The 21,472-nt window shown below is 34.8% G+C and overlaps 2 pseudogenes across 1 annotated transcript in view; one reads left to right on the top strand and one right to left on the bottom strand.

Moving 5' to 3' along the window:
• The window catches only part of LOC150107465 (potassium voltage-gated channel protein Shaw pseudogene), a 43,195-nt pseudogene extending 24,612 nt beyond the window's left edge, over positions 1–18,583 (bottom strand). Inside the window, exons 1-2 of the transcript XR_016548263.1 lie at positions 18,532–18,583; positions 5,326–5,937 (exon numbers count right to left, since the gene is read on the bottom strand). The product of XR_016548263.1 is annotated as a potassium voltage-gated channel protein Shaw pseudogene (transcript). The remainder of the gene's footprint in view (positions 1–5,325; positions 5,938–18,531) is intronic.
• On the top strand, positions 10,567–10,684 carry LOC150107466 (5S ribosomal RNA; annotated as a pseudogene).
• Positions 18,584–21,472: the final 2,889 nt, after the last annotated feature.

Raw genomic sequence — 21,472 nt, 5'->3', positions numbered from 1 at the left:
ACTCAAATGAGGCCTGCAGTAACAATAATTGAAACTTTTGTGAATAATCCCCATTTCCAGAGTTTAAAGGAAATGACGGATTTCGCATTGCAAAGCATAGTATTCCAAATCATTTTGCCAAGTCAATGGTGCAAATCATTTTTTTTTTTTTTTTAGATGGAGAACCACAGCCTTTCACCAAATTCCATGCAATATTTTATTAATGCAGCAGTGCCTAAATGGAGGGTATTCCTAATAAAGTGGCCATTCAATTTTTTGATGCAACAGATTTACTCACCTATAGGACATAATAGAAGAAAGTAAATGACTAAAAGCGGCGGATAACAAAATAAACAAATCTATTATTCGAATTCATCATCTTCTTAGAAAACTTCATTGGATGAATACCATGAAAATATAAATACAAAAATATACATTACTAGATAACAATAGCTATAAATTAAGTTATAAACGGATTGCTGACATTTGAAGGCGATTTGGATCCCACAGTATTGTTGAGTATGTTTGTGTGGGTATGACCTCGCGTACGCCAAAGCTAGATGGCTGAGGAGTAACAATCTCACATGCTCCTGTATACACAGTTCAATGAATTATTCCATCAGACCAAAATACAGTGCATTGCAATTACACCAAAAGACTGTAAACTCCTGGATATTTTAAGTTGGGTTAGGTTTTGTTGAACCAAGGAAGAAAAGAGTTTGATTAGAAGAGTGAAAAAAGTGCGGATTTGATATAAAATCTTTTGCATCATTACTATCTTAAATACGGTGAGCTATATCCTCTACTATAGAACAAACATTAGAAAATAATACTTGGCAACGTATGAAAGAAATGTTCAACTCCCAAGCATCTAATGTCCAAAACACCAACAAAGTTAAATTAATTAGAAAATTTCAAGCGTTAAAGACAGAATAACAAAACCTGTCGAAATCGAAATTTCAGCTTCATCTGGAGAAGATTATTATTAATAAATCCAGTGATGCAAATAAACATATTGCTTCCGTATATCAGCTCTGTTTCACCAAAGTCAGCCAGAATTCTCCAAAAATAAAAAATCCTCGCTTCTTTCATTCATCTAACCAAACTCCGCTCCTTGCTTGGTACAGCAAATCCTAACCATGACAGCTTAAACTTTACCGAGCGTTTACCGTGTTTGGTGTAATTACAATGTGCCATATTTTGGTCTGACGGAATAATCCATTAAACGCTGTATAGAGGAGCATCTGAGAGACATCACGTGTGGCAGAACTAGAGCCACCTCTCTATCTAATCACGCTCTTAATTCTGCTAACCCTGACGATAATTCATCACTCATCCGGTGATCTGAAATTACTCAGAAAACATTTTTGCAACCTATGATGAGTTTAAGAGAAGAATTATTGAATCGAAAGAAACTGTCGCCAATACAGCCCACCTTAATACTAACCAAAGCTATATCCTCGCCGATTATTACTCTTCAGCCATCCATCTTTGGCGTACGCACGATAATATCCACGTGAACATGCTCAACAATATTGTGGGATCCAGAACGCCTTCAAATGTCAACTATCCGTTTTCAATTTAATTTATAGTTGTAGCCCAGTGGAAGTGGCGCTTGCCCTCTATGCTTGGCCGCTCGAAGTTAGACCTAGGTTCTAGTCTAGTCGCCGACTGGAGGAACTTTTTCTAAGCCTATCTGCGACCGGTTCCCGAATTAGTCGATCTCTGGCACGGGCAAGCGGGTTTTCCTCCCGGAAACTCGAGTTTTGCGTCCCGTAAACACAAGAACATCGACCGTAGTACCCACATTATTTCAGACAATGGCATATCTTGTTAGGGTTAGGTCCAAGAGATGGCAGCACTTGTTTGCCAGCCTCTTCATCGGTGACTGCTATAATTAGTGATAGACATGGGCCAGCTATCTCTGATTGGCTACCGGTGGAGATTGAACTTTCCACTCAGTCTCCAAAAGCTAGATAGGGTATAAAGGCCTAGCCTACTCCCTATTAGGGAATAAAAGGAGTTAGTTGATTTTTTTATAGTTGTTGCTCTCTTTGATTGTATATTTTTTGTGTTTCTCTTTTCATGTTATGCACCCGATGAAGTCTACTAAGAAGAAACTAGTTATGAGTTCAAATAATAAAGAAATTGTCTATTTTTGTTATCCTTTGGTTTTAATCCTTTTTCCCAAGGAAGCAAAACAAAGTTTTGAGTGTGAAATATATTTACGTCTGAGCTACTTGTATATAAAGGCTAATGACTTCATATCACTTGCCTTAGTATGTGTCCCGTAATGCAAAGCACACACCTTTCGGACGTATATAGTGCAATGCATACGTAGCTCAGACGTGAATATATTTCACGCGCAAAATTTTGTTTTGCTTACTTGGGAAAAGGATTAAAACCAAGTATAAAATTTCTTGGTATCTTTAACGTATAATAAACCCAAGATAAAAAACTTTCTCTCATCCACAGATTTTTATTAATAAGGTCGAGCACCTTTTGGCCACTTGTATATGACTTCTGCATTACTTCAACCTTGGTATCTCTCCCCGGTCTGGCTCCCACTGATGAGACTGCAATAAAGGTGGAAACCGGTCTAGGTAGTGGCCCTTCCCATTATGCATTGCATTATACACGCCTGAAAGGGTTGTGTTTTTGTATTATGGGATACATACTAAGGCAAGTGATATGAACTCATTAGCCTTTATATACAAGTAGTTCAGACGTGAATATATTTCACGCGAAAAATTTTGTTTTGCATCCTCGGGAAAAGGATTAAAACCAAGTATAAAATTTCTTGGTATCTTTAACATATATATATATATATATACATCCTTTCTCTTAATGTAGCGTATAAAATATGCGCGAGGAGAACGTGTTTCTACTACAAACTACAAATTTTGTATATAACACTGATTAATCTTTCGTAAAATCAGTAAACAAAGTGCAGGCTCAGTCTTTCAAAACTGAGAATGTAAATTTAAGAAGTGATTGCTTCTATGGAAATTTGGCAAACAAACCAGAGAAAAAATTGCAAATAATGTCTGCCAACAAGTTCTGTCTGAAATTAGAACTGTGTTCAAATCTTTCAATAGAAAGGTCCGTTCTTCTTTAATTTTTGAACAATAAATCGATCCAATTTTCATGTTATTATGCAAGAAACTAATTGGATGCCAAACAATGCTATGTCCAAACTTCTGCTGGTTTCTTATAGTTCATTATGCATATTAGGTATTGCATAATGAGGTTGTGTTACCAGACATAGTGTTTCAAAAATCTTCTGATTTTGTCAGATGTTTTTGGCAAAATAAAATTTTTAAAAGAATTAAGAATTTTAAGATTCGTGTGTAAGTCAGCCGGCGTCAAAAGTTATTTTTTATCTACTTCGCCATTGTAAATGTAAATTTGTCTAAATATGATTAGGAGCTGCTTTTCAAGCAAATTCTCTAAGTTGGAGAAATTTCATTTCTGTTAAGATAAGATAAGATTAGATTAAAAAAAAAAACTTAAATCCATCAGATGCCATGTTCCTCGGATATACGGTTTACCTAAAATTCATAAACTCAATTTCCCCTTATTATCCTTAGTGGCTACTGATTTTCCTGCTTTAATTTATCCAAACAGCGAAATATATATAAGGCAATAGATTTCGCTGTTATGACCAGTAAGGTCATAACAGCGAAATGGTCATACCACATCATATATAAAAAAAACCTCTTCTCATTTTAAACGTTCTATTGAAAATATACTGATCACTGATCTTACTGATCACCAACATTCACTTAAATGACACTTCATTACTTTTAAAAAGTTTTTTTTTCTTTTGCTACCCATTCCTGTTATTATTATTTTTTTTTGAAGAGCGAAATTTATAAACACAAAGAGAGAGAGAGAGAGAGAGAGAGTGAGAGAGAGAGAGAGAGAGAGAGAGAGAGAGAGAGAGAGAGAACCTCTGCAACAGGAGATTTCTATGGAAAATTTTGAGAAACAGGCTCCTGACTCGGTCCAATCCCTCTGAAGCCTTCTATCTGGTTAAGATATGTAGATAATGTGTTTTCTGTTTGGCCTCATGGCTCAGACACATTAGACTCTTTCCTCTGTCACCTCAATACTCTTCATCATAGAATCCATTTTACAATGGAAAAGGAAACTAATAATAGTCTAGCCTTTATAGCGCCTAGGTAGTCACTCACCCACCTATGGTAACCTGTCCTTGTCCGTATACAGAAAATCCACTCACACAGGTAGATATTTTCCATTATCCCCCTTCTCAGTAATATGGTATCATTAAAAAAAATAACCAATAAAGCCTATAACTAATCTTTGTTCCAGTTAAGCCACCCTTGCAGCAGAACTTAGTTATATACAGTTTTTATCTCATGGCTACAGTTCCCACAGTATCAAAAAAATCAATCCTTCCCACAATCTTTTCAGAATGATTTTATTAATTTTATCACCATTCGAGGAAATTCTACAAAAATAGCCAGAATCTTAAAGAAATACAATCTTTGCATAACTTTCAAGCCACGTTTAAAACTAGCCGCCCTTATCCGCTTCACTAAAGACAAATCCCTCCTCTCTCATTTCCTGGTGTATATAGAATTCTTTGTTCCTACAAGTTGGCCTACTATGGACATACATGAAGATCAGCTACCCTCCAAATGGAAGAACAAAAAAAAAATACATCCGCAATTATGACTGTAGTCAATATGGTCTTGCATATCATGCTTTGGATATGGCTCATAGAATCGATTGGAAAAAGGCATGTTCCCTCGCAGTAAATTTAGAAGAGAAAGACTGTTTTTAGATTCTGTGGCTGTTCTTAGAAATCAGCCTAATTTGAATAAATATCGTTGTATAAAACTTCCAAAAATATGGGAAACACTAATACTTCGAAATCCCAGTTTACATCATATGCCGCTGATAGGTGCCCAAAGAAAGCACCCCACCTAGTTAGGATTCAAGTCTTTCATCGAGGTGTTTCACTTAGTATTGTGTCGCCTTTGTGTGTACGTTAAGTCTTATATTGTACTCTCTGACGATGTCTCTGTAAGTGAGAAGAAGAAAAAAATATTGGAAGAATTAAATATTATTTATAATCCTTTCCCACTGCTGTTTCTCTCCATTAAACGGTCTAAGACATGAATGTCACATTTCTCTTGAGGATATAATCTGAATTTTGTATAACTGGATATCCTTAGACTCGGAAGACTAATTGCGCTAAGTTTATATATAAAATATAAATAAAATAGATATATAAAATACAATTAAACATTAAACACTGTTTACTTAAGACCTCTCGTTAATTAGCAATATTCTTCGCCGATAATTCCCTTTACTTACCTTTGCAGCAGTCGAGGAAGCGGGCTCATCGAAAAGAAGCCAAATCTTGGGTTTAATCTTCTGCCAACACGACAATTTTCCAGCAAAGTAAGCTTCCTCGATTCCAAATTTTCTTGCCAGTTCTTCATCGCTTGGCTTTTCCGCATCCAGTTCTAAGTTGTCTAATATAGCCAACGTAGATTGCGTATCCCTATGAACCGTATACGTCATCCAACAGCAAGGCTCAACTTGGTTGGCATCAAGACCCCAGAACTCCAATTCTTCTTCGAAAAGTGGACCGCATACATTAGTTGGGTAGTGGAGTTTTCCGGTACGGTAATAATTGAGGATTTGGGCGAACACTCCCGGATGTCTATCAAAAAAATATTCATTTAAAACTGGGTCGTAATTGGCAAGAGCTTCGGTAAGTCGAGAGAGACGTGTGGCAGGAATCTTCTTCAGCGTTGCCTTATAGGTTTCAAACCGAATCCCTCCGATGTTCAGTATTACACGGTTGTCACAGTCGATGACACTCCGACTCTGTGGAAGGTACATAGTTGCTCCACCCTCCCTTCCTTAACTGGAAATGAAATTTAGTGTCGTGGCTTTCTCGGAATTTTCCCACATCCTGCCCTGAAATAATAATAATAAAAATTTTCAGATTCAAGATTTCAGATTAATGGATTTGTTAAACAGTTATAAGTAATAATAATACAGGTAAAATTTGTTTTATGGGCTGATAGTTAAATATAAATTAGTAATCTCTATATATGTTTAATTAAATAGACTATATAAAAATGGCAGCGTTGTATAATTAACATAGAATTGAATATAATGCATCAGTGATTATTGGTTACATTTGACTAAAGTCGTTCGTTATAAGTACTCAAAATAACGACTGGTGAGACACCAGTCGTTATTTTGTGATTCACTGAAACAGTAAAAAATATTCCCTTTATAAAGAAATAAAGAAACTAATTTTATGATTTACATTATGCATTTTTACTAAGTGTCGTGTCAGATAAAATCAAAAGAAAGCTCTGGTCCGAGAGTTGATTTGTATAGACCAATTGCTAAAGTATATTTTTTCCTTAATAACTACTTCTGAAATAATTATATTAATAACAAACAACAAACACTTAACTTCCCACTGAGTTATGCGAAACTTCCAATTCATAAAATTTAGATACCTATTAACTGCGTAGTTATAAAAAATTAACTATATTCTCTCTCTCTGGATAAAAAAATTGGATTCAAAACATGAAAAAATAATGACACAAATAATGCTGAAAATAACAGTTCAGATAATAAGAATGGAGAAGTGAAATAGGAAAAAAATTCTTTCATCGATTCCGTATAATGCTGTGTCATTCTTTTTTGTACAAAACCATTCGTATTTTCTATTTTCTTTGTGACTCGAAAATGTAATTCTGAAATCCTGTTGGATGCATACATATTTTAAGGAGAAAAATATTCTTAACCATTATTACATGCCGTCAGAGGAGTCCAAGATACGGAATAAAATAGAATTGAACGTGTCTTCTTCATATATTCATATTTTTGATTGACACAGAAAACGTGAATTTGTTTCTTTCCAACATTTTTGAAGTGAAAACAAACATTCAACATTCATACTTTATATAAATGATCTAACTAGTAGTAAACGGTCACGGACCATGGCATGTAAGTAGTTGAAAATTTAAGCTCCCCTAATTAAGCCGCTAGATTTGGTAAACAGCGTCATAGAAGATTCATACAAAAATAGTTTCATGTTATTCCGGTAGGCTAAATATTCAAACTTCGTTTATTTGCATTCGAGCATTTTGTAGTCCTACAATGTTCAGAATTTCAACTTCAAGATTAGTTTCAAACATTTAGTCAGAACCTTTATTAATCACAACTGTTGAAAATTATTCTTCAGCTTACACGAAATTATCTAAAACTTCTTCTGGTAAGCAGCAGAAAGAAATATAAAAACTAATTATTTATAATATCACAAAAGTTATCTTATTCTAAGCGCACTCTACCGTCGAAAACAGTAAAGAGGATAAAATGATGATTTCGTTTCTCTCACAACAACTGATAATCGTTTGGCAGCTTTATGTTGCGACTTAGAAAATATCCAGGTTTGCTTATCATTGTGCTTCGATGTTCAAGTAAGCATATGGCTAAGTCAGTTCGTTTTTATTTATAAATCTAAATTTTATAATTAAATAATATAATATAATAATAATAATAATAATAATAATAATAATAATAATATAATATAATATATTATTTAGATATAATAGTTAGATATAATAATTAGATATAGTTAGATATAATAATTAGTAATAATTAGATATAATAATAATATATCTAATAACTGTTATATTTATATACATATATAATATAACAGATAGGCGATCTAATAATATTTAAGGCCTCTAAGCGTATAAAAAACTAAAACATTGAAATATTTTATATAATAAATTTTAATCAACATTTTATATCCCCTCCTGGCGTTTTTACAATACCAGTTTTTACCAACTATTCGAGCCTTTTGCAATTTTAAGCAGAGCTTAAATTTTAGAAGCTCTGCTTAATTCGCAAAGTCTCTTTAAAAGCTTTTATTTTCCGCTTCTAACTGAGTAACAATAACTTAATTATTTTCAACTCGGAAATAAAATAAAATAAAATATAATAAATAGGCGCGTGACGTTCACCCTGGCAACACATCTTTCTACAAATAACATTAATGTCTACTCATCGATAAACAACTATAAAATTCAGACCATCACATTTGATACCAGTACAATCACTTCGCTGTATAAGTTTAACACAGCTGTAAATTTCAGAATCCATATTCAACTTACCTGTGAAACAATATGGAAGTCGATAAATACGCAAAGACATCGTAGAAGATGAGAGACACAGACGTAAACATTATAGTCTACCCTAAAGTGCATAATTACCTAAACTCTCATTAATAACTACCAGCAAGTGACAGAAATAACCGGATGTCCGTTCGTGGCACACCTACCAACATTTAAGCATTACAAAGCAACGAGAAAACTTAGGTCGATACGTGTACCGTGCACAGCCATGCACTCTGCGAACGGTTAACACGCTAAATAATATATTTAAGCCAGAGCTTTTGAATGAAAAATGCATCTTTTTTTTTTTTTTTCCCGGTTATAATGCATTGTTGGTTTTGGGCTCTTGCCTCCTAAGCTTATAAAATGGTTCATAAATTGGAATAATCGAATGAGTAAAAGCCCCTTATCAATGCATATTTTACGCTTCAGGTAACGTTGGATACTTCATAAAATAAATATTTTATTTCTAAAAGAAGTAATGTAGTGGAATGATCAAAAAAGCTATCTTTATTGATGAAATACTGAGTCAATTGAGAACGCAGGAGGTTCATGCGTGCACTGCATACGGTATTTTGCTTGCTGACCCAAAATACCGTGCGATGGTTCGATAGAAACAGGGCGAAAATAAAGCCCCATTTCTTAAATGGGTCGGGAGGGGATGATTTCCTCGTATTGCCACAAAAACATGTGAATAATGTATGTATGTATGTATGTATGGACGGGAGCAGAGATGCATTCAAACGGGTGCTCAGTAATTTTACTTTCAGTATACGCAAGGGGAAACCTACAACAAATAACTTAATGAAAAATTCAAAAGGTGTCAACATTTTTTATGAATTACATTATTATTGTATAATCCCTTAGAAAACTGATTCAAATTATGATTACGAACTGAATTGGAAAATTCAAATAGCTCAAAGGAAAGAGCAATACATTTCAACTGATGAATGTTTGAAAACTATTTTATTAACCTACTTTTAGCTTGTGGATAGATTTAGGCGTTTGTTTAAGTTTATAAACTGCATAACAATAAAATGGTGTATATGGGCCTCTATGTCTGATATCTGTGGTAGTCAAAAGAACGAAATCTATAGTTATAAGAAGTCTACAGTGACAGACATCAATAAAATTATGTCAGTCGAAACATCTTTTGTTAGAAAGGAGTGCTCTTGAACAAACTTCATTAGATATTAGCAAATCGACTTTAGGCATCCATCCATCCTGAATTACACATTCTTCATATATGCAAATATCGTACGAATATGTGATTCGTACGATATTTGAAATATGTGATTCGTACGTAGCTGAAAGCGCTGGTTAAGGCAGAGAAAAGGCTGATATTACTACAAGACGGCATACCTAAGATTGAGTTCCTGTAACTAGACTTTAGAATTTCACAAAGATCAGTGCTTTTATTATTTTTATTACAGACCCCTCTACGGAGTGAGATACCTCATATCTCGGAATTCTCTCAGGCGACACAAAATCTATCGGATCAATGTTTACACTTATTCATCGTCTGCACTTTCACCTTTTTCTTAGGTATTGTATTCCGCACACCCACTTCTTGCCCTGCATGCAGCAAAAAGTACTTCTCGTTCCCTTGTTCAAGCTATTCCTTATGCGTCGTCAGGGATATTGCTTTGTCATTGTGCCCTCTCCCCCCCTTTTGTTCTACCTTCGGAAAATCACCTCAACATTCATTCTGCAAATACCGATCAACAACTTATAATACAAACCATGCAGATTACATGCTCTAAATGTAAATCAGCATAACAAACACTCGCCGCCCTGTATCATATTAGGTATCACCTCTATACTCTCTCTAATTTCTCCATCCTCGTTAAATCTAGGTAACTAGATCTGCGCACGCACGCACACACGCACACACACGCACGCACGCACCCCCCCCCCCACACACACACACAGTAGTCCGATTTTGTTCATCAAAGGCTTGTACAGGGAATCCGTACATCATTATCGATGATGGTCAATGTCTTTCTCACTATTTATTACAGCCATTATTCGGATTGTCTTTACCACATTGCAAAAGTGGTATTCATTTTACCATCACACGAAGATCTCTTTCTCTTCCAATTCCTCTAGTATAGTCCCACAGATAGAATATAAGTCCTTCCACCTATAGATCACAAAGTTTCATACATCACTCTTCTGTTCATTAACCTAGCATCTCACCCATTTATTCTCCTTTCCATCCAATTTAAATCTGCATCATTTATATCCATTTGTTTTTAAATTTGATGACTGTTACTGATCGCAAAATTAAAATTTTAATGATGCTAAAGTAGGTAGCATAATTAAAAATTTGCTCTAAGCAGTAGTCTTTTTCCATGGCTTCAGCAGAGCTAACATTTGCTTCTTGAATCTAGCTTCGCGGAAAGCATTCAGCGGCCAGATCGGTTGAAAGCACCTGTTTTCATCTGAACACCGAAGTTAAACAAACCTGAGCCCAATTAATATTTGGGAGGGTGGCCACCTGAAAAAACTGGCTGCTGCTGACATGACAGTTTCGCCGGCCTGGTTGGGCCGAGTAGTTATCATATCCGCTCTTCAACCAACGGGCTGCCGGTTCGAATCCGCCGTGGACATGGATATTTGCGAGTCTTTAGGTGGGTGATGAATTTCCCGGTGTAAGACTGCCAGCCTGTTTACTGAAGGCCTGAAGTGGCTTGAAAAAAGTTCCATGTTTTGACCCTGGAGCAGGGTTTACGGACCATGTAAAAATAAAATAAAAATATAAAAATTAATTAAAATATTAAAATAAATTTTTGGTCCACCCATAGTACGAATGTGTTTTAGGTTTGCAAAAACCGTTCGTAGGTGGGAGCCACATAAAAAATACACTTTCACTGGTCGGAGCAGTGCAGTTAAGATTTACCATCGCAAAATGTAAGTCCTTTATTTGAATAGAAGAAATCCAAGAATAATATTTTTAGTAATGCTCAACTCTAAATAGTTAGTAAATGAAAACAGTTATGGAATAGCATGAAGGCAAACAATGGAATTTTGGAAACACTATTTTCATAACCAGTTAATTTAGTGAGATTCTTTTCATTAATTTCCATACGAGTTGTTACTTGTATTTCAGACTGCTCAATGCATCGTTTTCTGTCAAAATAAATAAATAAATAAATAAAAATTAAATTAAAAAAAATAAAAATAGAAGCCCAATCACATACTGGCAAAAATTTTGAGCCCATTAGTTTATTCAATCGCATTGATCGCAATGAGAATAAGCGTCCCACCAATGTCGTGTCTGTAGCAAAAGGAGACGACATTCAAAATGATTGCATTTCCATTGCAAAATACTTCTGTCGCTCACTCATCATTTCGTACTGAACACAGTACGTTTAATTGTATTACAGCAAGTACATAAAAAGTCCGAGTCACTTATATATAAAAAAGAGTGTTTCTGCAATGCCATGCTTATACAGTATGTTTTTATTATCATAGCAATTTAACTTAAACTTGTTGTGAGCGTATAAACCAGAGAGTTTGGTTAATGAAATATTCGCAACATATTATAATTTGGTATCGTTTCGGATTGTTCTGCCACTTAAATGGGTTCAATTTAAAACGAAATTGAGATCATTTGACAAATTTAAGCAGTGGCGTAACTAGGTAATTTGTCTCCCGGGGGGGGGGGAGAGAGAGAGAGAGAGAGAGAGAGAGAGAGAGAGAGAGAGAGAGAGACTTATTGTCTCCCTCATATTGCTCCTCCTACTAATTGTTATTTTCACATATATACACGTTTTACTGGAGCATGAGATTTATTAAATATTTCAGTCATTCAGAACTGACTCACAACATAATATAATCCAAATCAATTCTTTGTTTTGCCGTCCTCTGGATGGCAAAACTAAATTCCCACTGAATTTAAACTAGGATTTAGAAACACCAAATTTCAATGAAATCAACCAATGAATTGCTATATGTTCCTACTGACGGATAGACAATGGTTACATATGTTGCAAAACGTTCCCAGTATGATTATTTCACCCACCCCTTTAGCAACAAATTCACAAAGGAATAAACAGATGATCGACAAATTATAGAGGGTGATACATATCAACTTTATCTGTGTAATGTGTCGTCTTTGAAATCTAATAGTTACTAATTTCTTACTCAGATGACTCCATAATTGAGTAAAATTCACCTGAAACTCGGAAACCAGAGCTCAGAGTCTTCACTGAATACTACTTAATCTGAAGTCTCAGTCGAGTAGATGAGTATGTCATTTATAAAACGGGAATCAGGAGTCGGAAAAAGTGGGACATGCGGTGTTATTACTGCTCAGTGATACTTTTACTTACAAAAAGAAAAATAGACAAATAATTTCCATTTCATAAACTATGAAAGGGGCAATGTTCTTTAGCAAATGTAACCTAATATTTTCGTCATACAACAGATATTGCTTTCGAAAATGTTTTCTGATGTCATAATACTAAACCACTTGGTGGTTTAGTATTATGACATCAGAAATTGCCACCAAGTCACACAGGCACCTTTGATGCAAGAATTAAGAATTATATTATTAAAATAATGTATATTTCAAAAGTTAATGAATTACATGGCAAAGTTAAATTAATAAACTTTAAAGTGTTTTGTGGACTTAGTACTTTGCTATTTTGTAAATAATAATCATTTTGTTGCATAAAATGTTTAAACTTAAAATTTTGACGAGGAGACAAATACTTAAATTTTCTGTGGTATATTTTTTGAAAATAACCGCGCCACCAACAAATTATTTTTGCCGCAAGTAGCTGCAACTAGGATATTCCTTCATCTACTAGAATCGTATTATTATAAAGTATTTTATATGTATAAATATAGATATAATATTGATATATAAATAGAGATGGGTTAGCATAGTTTTGTCCTTTTTGTTAATGTGTAACGTTTCCCAATGAAATTAAGAAATAATGATGTTTGTATTCAATTATATTTCGAAAGTAATTATATATGTGGGAAGTATCGGAGCCCTTATGTTTAGGGCTATATAAGCATGCAGTTCTTTTTTATATATTAATAGTCAATCAGGTGACTGTCGTGCAAAATATTTTGACTTTGGTAGTAAACAAAACTCTAAAATGCGCAGCAAATAGTATTTCTTTGTAAGCTGCGTTTATGGAGAACTTTTTCCATTTGTTCTGAATAAAAGCATCTAACTAAGGCCATGTTAGATCAACAAATGCCTACACAGTCATTAGTCTGTACTATGCCCTTCATAAAAAAGAGGATTTGAGAAATGTCCTCGTCCCAAGTTTGTGTTTGGCTACATTACAACAAGAGGCATCGCAATGAAGCACTGAATGTTGTAATGAGCTATTTCAAAACTTCGTCGGTTTAGTGTAGCAGTTGTAAACATGAAATAATGAGAAATTTGGGATAGCTTTCCAAACATGTTTTCTTTTTGATCTTAGGGAGGAATGGGCAGAATGATCCCCTGCAGAGATGGTTGATAAACATCTATGATATGGCTGTCTGCTGCGATACCACTCTCTGAAAATTAGCTATTACGATTCACAATGAACATGTGGCTACGTCCGTGATTTCAATATTTTATTAAAATTTCTAGCGTGTGTAGGTGTGTGAATGAGTAGAGTGACAAATACATAAAAAGAAAATAGTAAAATAGAAATATATTTATTTCGTCGCATAAAGTTTCTTTTTTAAATACATTAGAATTAGTTAAAAAGCAGAGCTATTTTGAAGAAGTTTGATTTACATTCAGAACGTTCTGTTGCAACGAATTTTCTATGTGTGAAGATAATTCAATTCGGTTTGGACGATACCCTTTGTTTGAAAAGACTTGGGCTCGAATCCTGTTTAGGACGCGAAAAAGCTTTCCTTTATCAGAACTTTTCATTAGAAGGTGAGCTATCCGGCCTCATATGGAGGTGGCAATAGGGTTTTTTAACCCCCCTAAACAGATAAACCGGCGAGAAGAACACATGTAATTTACAGACATCGAATATTACCGAAATAAGGATTAACTACCCTATTGTGTCGGATCTGGTTTCGAAAGTCCGCATGGCCTACACATAAACTCAAAACAGAAAACAGGAAGGGGAATAAAAAAAAATAAAGGGAAAAAAGAGAGAGAAGCGAGTTCAGTTACTTGAGCTTTTCCACCACAGGAGTTTCTATTATTCATTTAATTTCTGTGTTAACCGAATTTGGTATGAAGAACTGAAACTTAGGCTCAGGTTAGGCTTTCGAAACCATTTAATAATTATTAAATTATCGTCCTTCTTTAAGTAAAAAGGGGGAAATGGCAGTGTGCGTTATACAAGAGTTATTCAAAAATATCTGGGATTTAATCTTTTTTATGAAAAAAAAAAACTGTCAATACCGATATAACAACAGCGCAGAATATTTGACAGCATCTCTAGACTCCAACTAGTGAAAATTTGGCAACTTGATGCGGTGGTGAATAACTTTATCTAAAATGCAAGCATCAGTCGTACTGTGGAATGAATTTGTTCCAGGAGCAATGCTGTACATCAAATTCTGCTGAAAGCTTGATTACACTGCCACAAAAATGTAGAAAATGTCAAAAGTGTTCGGAGAAACAACGCTGAGTTTATCTAAGACGTTGTTTCATTTGATCCAATGCATTTGAGTGGCATTTTCGTTTTAAGAATTCCATTTTCAAATATCGAGGCAATGCCGATCACTTGCCTTATTCTTTGAGGGTTTTGTTCGAAAGAAATTTCTCCCTCAAAGTCAGACGATGTATAGGAGTTTTCAGAAACCATTCGCTAACGCCTGAGAGACGCAGGCGGGAACGGCTTTACGTTCCGCCTGCATCTTTATGGGGAACTTTACGTTCCCTTAAAGCCGTTCCCATTTGTTGGGAACGGCTTTACGACAAATGGTCTGCTGACATGCTGTTTCTGCACCACGACAATGCTCCATGTCATCACACCTATCTAGAAGTCCAAAAATACTTGGAGACAACTAAGGGTAACTAGTATACTTTAATATTTTTGTGAAGAATGTTTATGATCTTGAGTATATCTATAAAATAAAGATATATTTTAAGTCATATATAAGCCAGGAACCGATTGAAATTTTTTCCCCATCAGGTTTTGTTTTCAATGGCTCGCTAGCAATTGCGGAGCCAGTGTAATAATGTAGTAGTTGTTACGGGCCCTTAGGGACAACTACCTGTCTAGATTGGCTTTCTTATCCATAAGTTTAGGATAAGGTGGTTAGTCTTATGACTAAATATAAATTCTTGTGCATTGTTCCGAATAGTCTCCATTGTCCAGTCGGTTTCGAAGAAGCCCTTTGCCCTTTGCTTCGAAAGGTCTAAGTAAACACGTTTTACATAAAATGTGCCTACCAGCAAGTTGACGCCTTTTAATATGTTTACAAACATTTATTAGACATTTGCATCCAACATCTTTTGCACTTTGTTACTTCATGATTGTCAACCATCTTACATTTACCGCTTTAGAATTACAACAGAAACAACTAAGGCTATAAGGCCAGTGTATATAATGACTGCAATTGATATTGCGTATATTCATCTGGCCAGTGTATCTGTATTGTGCGATGAAGTTTATGCCACCTCCATATGAGACTGGTTAACTCTCCTTCGGTTGATAAGCTATAATGGTTCATCGCATCCTGAACTGAATCCATTTTGCAACTGAAGGATAAATGTCGCGATTTCTGATACGATTGATTGTGTTATTACAGTTATTCTGAATTATTGGAAGAAGCAACTAAGGCTAGCCAGTAGCTGTTATTTGCATGTGTTCTTCTGCCCAGATTGTCTGCTTTGCGGGATGAAAAATTCGAATTTCTGAAGTAAAAATCCAGTGACACACACACACACACACACACACACACACACACACACACACACACACACACACACACACACACACACACACACACACACACACACACACACACACACACACACACACACACACACACACACACAGAGAGAGAGAGAGAGAGAGAGAGAGAGAGAGAGAGAGAGAGAGAGAGAAAGAAATGAGCTTCACTACTTTGTTGAGATTCCTTTTAATGAGTTTGTTGTATTCCCAATACTTCTTGAAAATTCGTATTTTGGGTTCATTTAATGTAATGAAAATATAATCTTTCGACTCAAGATAGATTTCAGATTTCTTATGTTAATTAGGTCATTGCTATCTCCTGTTTTTAGAATCTAGCAGAATGAACCCACTTACCGTAAAAGCAAGAGACGTGCACTACTTCTTAACCCAGGTTATGCCACCCAATATATGGAAGCATTACAACATTATGTATTGTATTAACTTCTAAGGCGCGTTGTAATTATGAAAATGCTCCCTCAGTGCTTACGTTTTGAGTGCCTTACTGGGTAAAAACATTATCTATTACTTAAAAACATTCACAAACATCTATACCCGCAGTGGGATTACAACCCGTTACCTACTGGATGGAGAGCAAAACAAATGAACAAGTAGCATAAGTTGCTGTTCGTTTAATCTAATTTTGGTTCCAGTAAAAAAACAAATTACATCATGATGGTAATACATTTTTGTTGTCGTTACTAATTATGTAAATTATGAATTTATGTAGGCATTGCAGAAAAGTTGGAGAATGGCTGGTATTGATTCCTCCGACTGGATAGTGATTCCGATTTAGGATCCTGAACAAAAAAATTCCTGCATATGTTAATCGGAATCGTCATCCGATATTCAGCAAAAATAAACACCAGCCATTAAAAAACTATTTTCCACTAAATTAAGTTCGTTTAGTTTAAGTTATTTTAGTTTTAAACAATATATGTATAATTAGTAACCCCGCAAAAACGTATTCAGCCGGTAACATGGGATTTGTTATGGGAACTAAAACTAAATTTTAAAATCTTAACTAGATTTTAAGAAAATTATATTTTTAAAAATGCATAGCCTACATATTGTGGAAAAGCTACTTAACGTTTTGAGCTACGGAACAATTCTCTATCGGCAATGCCCTTTGTTTGGAAAGACATGGGTTCGAATCCCGCCTAGGATGCGAAGAATCTTTATCGGTCTTTTTTCATCTGAAGATTGAATGCTTCCATACAATTTTTAACTTCTCTTAAACTGGATTTTTTTATCCCGAAAAGCATGAAGACTGGAAAAAACAACATACGTAATTAACAGACATAACACTCACCTCATAGCCTGGGTTGCTTCGCCAGTAATTGCAAAACTACAACAATCTCTGTGGTAATCGCACACCTCCTGAGTTGAAAATTTCTCGTAGGCTGCTCTTTATAAACACGCTTTCCACCGAGAGAGAGAGAAAAAAAACGTTGATTATATTTATTTAGCGTATGGAGGAGTAGTTCTAACTCCGCAGTTGTCTCTGATTATACATTTTATGTCGGGCTCTCACTGATCAAAAAATGCTGGTTTTCTCTATATTTACTCTTTTGATGAGTCGCAATTCCATTTAAATAATTAAACATAAGCAAACTTCAAATATATGTATTAGATTGGTTAAAAGAAGAAAGCGCTTCCAAAATGGCTTACAGAAATATACTCACAAAACGACTCGTCAAATATAATTCACAGAACCACACTAGTGGGAACTTCACTGTTATTTGCAATGAGTCTTTGAAGTTACCATGGATTACACTAAAAAAAATGTGTACACTGTAAACACCTTCGTATTCTGAGTACCAGAATCAACAGGCTTAGCTAAGTACAGCTCGAGGGAGAATATCAATACTGACACTGACAAGTTCTGTCTTATATTCACTAGCATGAGCTTTTTCATGGAGTTGGCATATTGAGTTTCATAGCTTACAACGTATGAATGTCATTTCCATTAGGATGATGTCCTAAGTGAACTTCAGATATTTAGAAAACTTAGTACCTCGAAAAGTACACTAAAAGTAGTCGTGAAAGACCTTCGTTTTCTCTCCCCAAACCCCTTGTGACAGGATAATAACTATGGATAAAGCAGCTACCGTCATCCAAGATCCCTGAAGATTGCTCTTACACTTTTTTCCTCGTCAGTAATTTGGCACAAAAATCGCTTATGGCCATAGCAGTACACATTCCCGGTCATAGTGCATTATCGGAAAAGAGAAAGAAAACCATATTACCTAAGGTTTAGGAAAACATTGTTTTCACAGTGAGTTGTCTTTCTTCGTGATTACGTTGAACTTGATTTCTCCTAGGGGCAAGTCAAGAAAGTTACAACAATCTTCATTACTAAAAAAAAGAACGTTATTTTTCTGGAAAGATCTCAAATAGACATACGCTTGAATTCTATAACAGAACAATGAAAATAGTCGCAATACTAATAGTAATACAATATTATGTTGAAGGAATTTAAGTAGTTTACTTACTAACAGATACTTTAAGTCCTGGGGACGACACGGGAAGGAAGCACAAGGCACATAGCCGTCAGGATGTCTCTGAGGGGCACAACATTACCCACCTATGGAGCATTAAAACCGTTGACATCAAAGTAAGTAGATATACCGGTTTTCGGAACCATTATTTAAATTGACAAACGAAGCCTTCATCAGTCTCAAATCGGGCATTCGTTGTATTTCTGTAGAACTGGGTTTAAAAGCTGCGAAGAAGAAGAAGCATCATGGTTAAAAGAAATATTTCTAATCATACCTAGAATAATATATTAGAGTAAATAAAACAAAATCAAATAGTATATTGTTTGCAAACTCTTTATGAAATAAACTGGGCTTCATATGCTATTTAGTGAAGAAGTCTGTGAGTTTTTAACTCTCAAGTTGATCGATTAAGAATAGGGTTAAACATCACGTCTTATCTTATTTCAATTCCGTTAGCTGAAGTTACATCGACGCACTGATTTTACCGCCTTTTCTACTGCATTCAGAAGAAATTCCCTTGTGGTGAGACGGGCAATTGAAATTCTTTCTAAGTCAGAAAACGAATAAGCAGATCAAGTCGCTAGGGTGCACTTTCTAGCTTTAAGAAACGAATAAAGAACTGATTTTCTTTGCATGAGTAAAGTCAGTTCTCAGTGCAGTGGAGCGAACATATGCAAGAAGTAGATATCAGGGGTAGTAATTTTTTAATGAAACTGGGATAAAAAATGTTTCGTGTAAGGGACAGCTTTTAATTATATGTATTACGTGCATCATTTAGAAAAGCAGCCAAATTCGTTACCAGATAGGGCCAAGTTGAGTAAAATGCCGACTTGTATAGATGAAGCAATTTAGTTATCATGCAGATATTAAAGATATTTTGGTATTTATTTTCGGGTAGCAAAATCAATCAAATAGTACATAATAGTAATTATAGGTTGAACCTATTTTATGATCCTCATTTAATGTATGCAGCAGAGACTATCACAGTGAGAAATTAGCCAACAGTTTTCAGAGGAGACAATGGAGAGATTCCAAATAAGCTTGGAAGTAACTTAATTAGTTTGAAATCCTCAATAAAACAAAAACAGTTTGAGCAAAGAGAATCTAATGACGAGATATTACATTAAAAAGTCTGTCTTAAATTAATTTGTCTTAAACAGGGATTAAAGGCCTCGCCTACTCCTATTAAGGAATAAAAGGCGTTAGTTGATTTTTTTTATTTTTAAAACAGGGATTCATTGTACGCAACTTTACTTGCGTACAGCCACTTGAGTACAGCTATTTGCTGTACTCGGTTGGTTGGGTACAGGAAATAGATTTAATGTCTCTTAAAAAGGAGAAAGTGAGTTGTCCAATCAAATGAAGTGAAGGATTTTTCTCTCAAAAAGTTGAGTTCTTGAGAGAAATACTTTGCCGTGACAAATTATTTATAGCCTCTGTAAGCTATTCATAATTGCAATGCGGTGATATCTTAGTAGCAAAATTTTTAACAATTTTGGTCTTTTATATGCTTATTTTAACTTAAATATAAAGCGTCAATAGGCTTCGTTTCGACGATATAAACTAGGTATAGTTTCTGGGAAAATTCCCATGTTACTCCTCTTAAACACTATTGTTATAATTACGGCTATTAGAGCCTGTTTTTATTTAGGAGTGTCCCTTATTTTAAATACATTGGCTATTATTACTCGAAAAAAGGGATATATATATTTTAGGGCATTATGGGTGAGTATAGAAGGCAATTATAGCAGAATAAAAGAGGTGGAAAAATTTTGTACATACCTTGTTTTGATTCCAGGATGTCTTCCAATTTCATGATCCTGCTGAAGGTTGTTTATAAAGAGGGGGGAAGAAAGGAGGAAGGGAGCGTGGGGGTGTGTCTTGACGCGGGAAAATAAATTTGGAAACCCGGGTTATGTATTAATAATATATATATATATAAATATATATATGTAATATTATATATATAATATTATATATAATATTTATATATATATATATATAATTTATATAATTTATAAATTATAATTTATTATATATATATATAATATATATAATTTACATATATATTTATATATAATAATATATAATATTATATATATAATATTATATATATATATATTTATATATATATATATATTATTAATACATAACCCGGGTTTCCAAATTTATTTTCCTGCGTCAAGACACACCCCCACGCTCCCTTCCTCCTTCCTTCCCCCCTCTTTATAAACAACCTTCAGCAGGATCATGAAATTGGAAAACATCCTGGAATCAAAACAAGGTATGTACAAAATTTTTCCACCTCTTTTATTCTGCTATAATTGCCTTCTATACTCACCCATAATGCCCTAAAATATATATATCCCTTTTTTGAGTTATAATAGCCAATGTATTTAAAATAAGGGACACTCCTAAACAAAAACAGGCTATAATAGCTGTAATAATAATAACAGCGATATAAACATTATTTAAATTAAGGGAATATTAAATCCCACATTGTTTTAAAACCGAATAAGAAACTCAAAGATTGAAATCAGAGAGTTTCATAACGAATATAGTATAATAAACTATAAAAGTATCGGCGACTACTAGCGTGAGCTAATGCAAATAGTCCAAGTACGTAGTACAAACTCGGGCAACTCGCAGCAAAGGTGGTAAAGTTCTGATCGCTATTCTTGGTATTTTCCATAATGTAAAAACACATTTCCTAGGAAATGTATGCTGTTATTATATTATGGTGGGAGGTCACTACCCAGAACAGTTTCAGCCTTTTGTATAGGTGAAGCGGGCTCTAAAAATAAGACGATCCCGAAAGATCGCCCAACACTGCGTTGTTCCACTCAATGACAGGCTCACCCCTTCCCCGAGAAGAACTTCTCAGTATTGGCTCTACCCAGTGGTAGGCTCACCCCACTACCAAGCAGAGCCATAA

Source organism: Typopeltis vanoorti, chromosome 4 (assembly GCF_054136105.1).
Source record: "Typopeltis vanoorti isolate ZY-2024b chromosome 4, IOZ_Tvanoo_1.0, whole genome shotgun sequence".
In the NCBI taxonomy this organism is placed as follows: Eukaryota; Metazoa; Arthropoda; class Arachnida; order Uropygi; family Thelyphonidae; genus Typopeltis; species Typopeltis vanoorti.
Note: the sequence above shows the minus strand (reverse complement) of the source record. Positions and strands in the feature narration are given on the sequence as shown.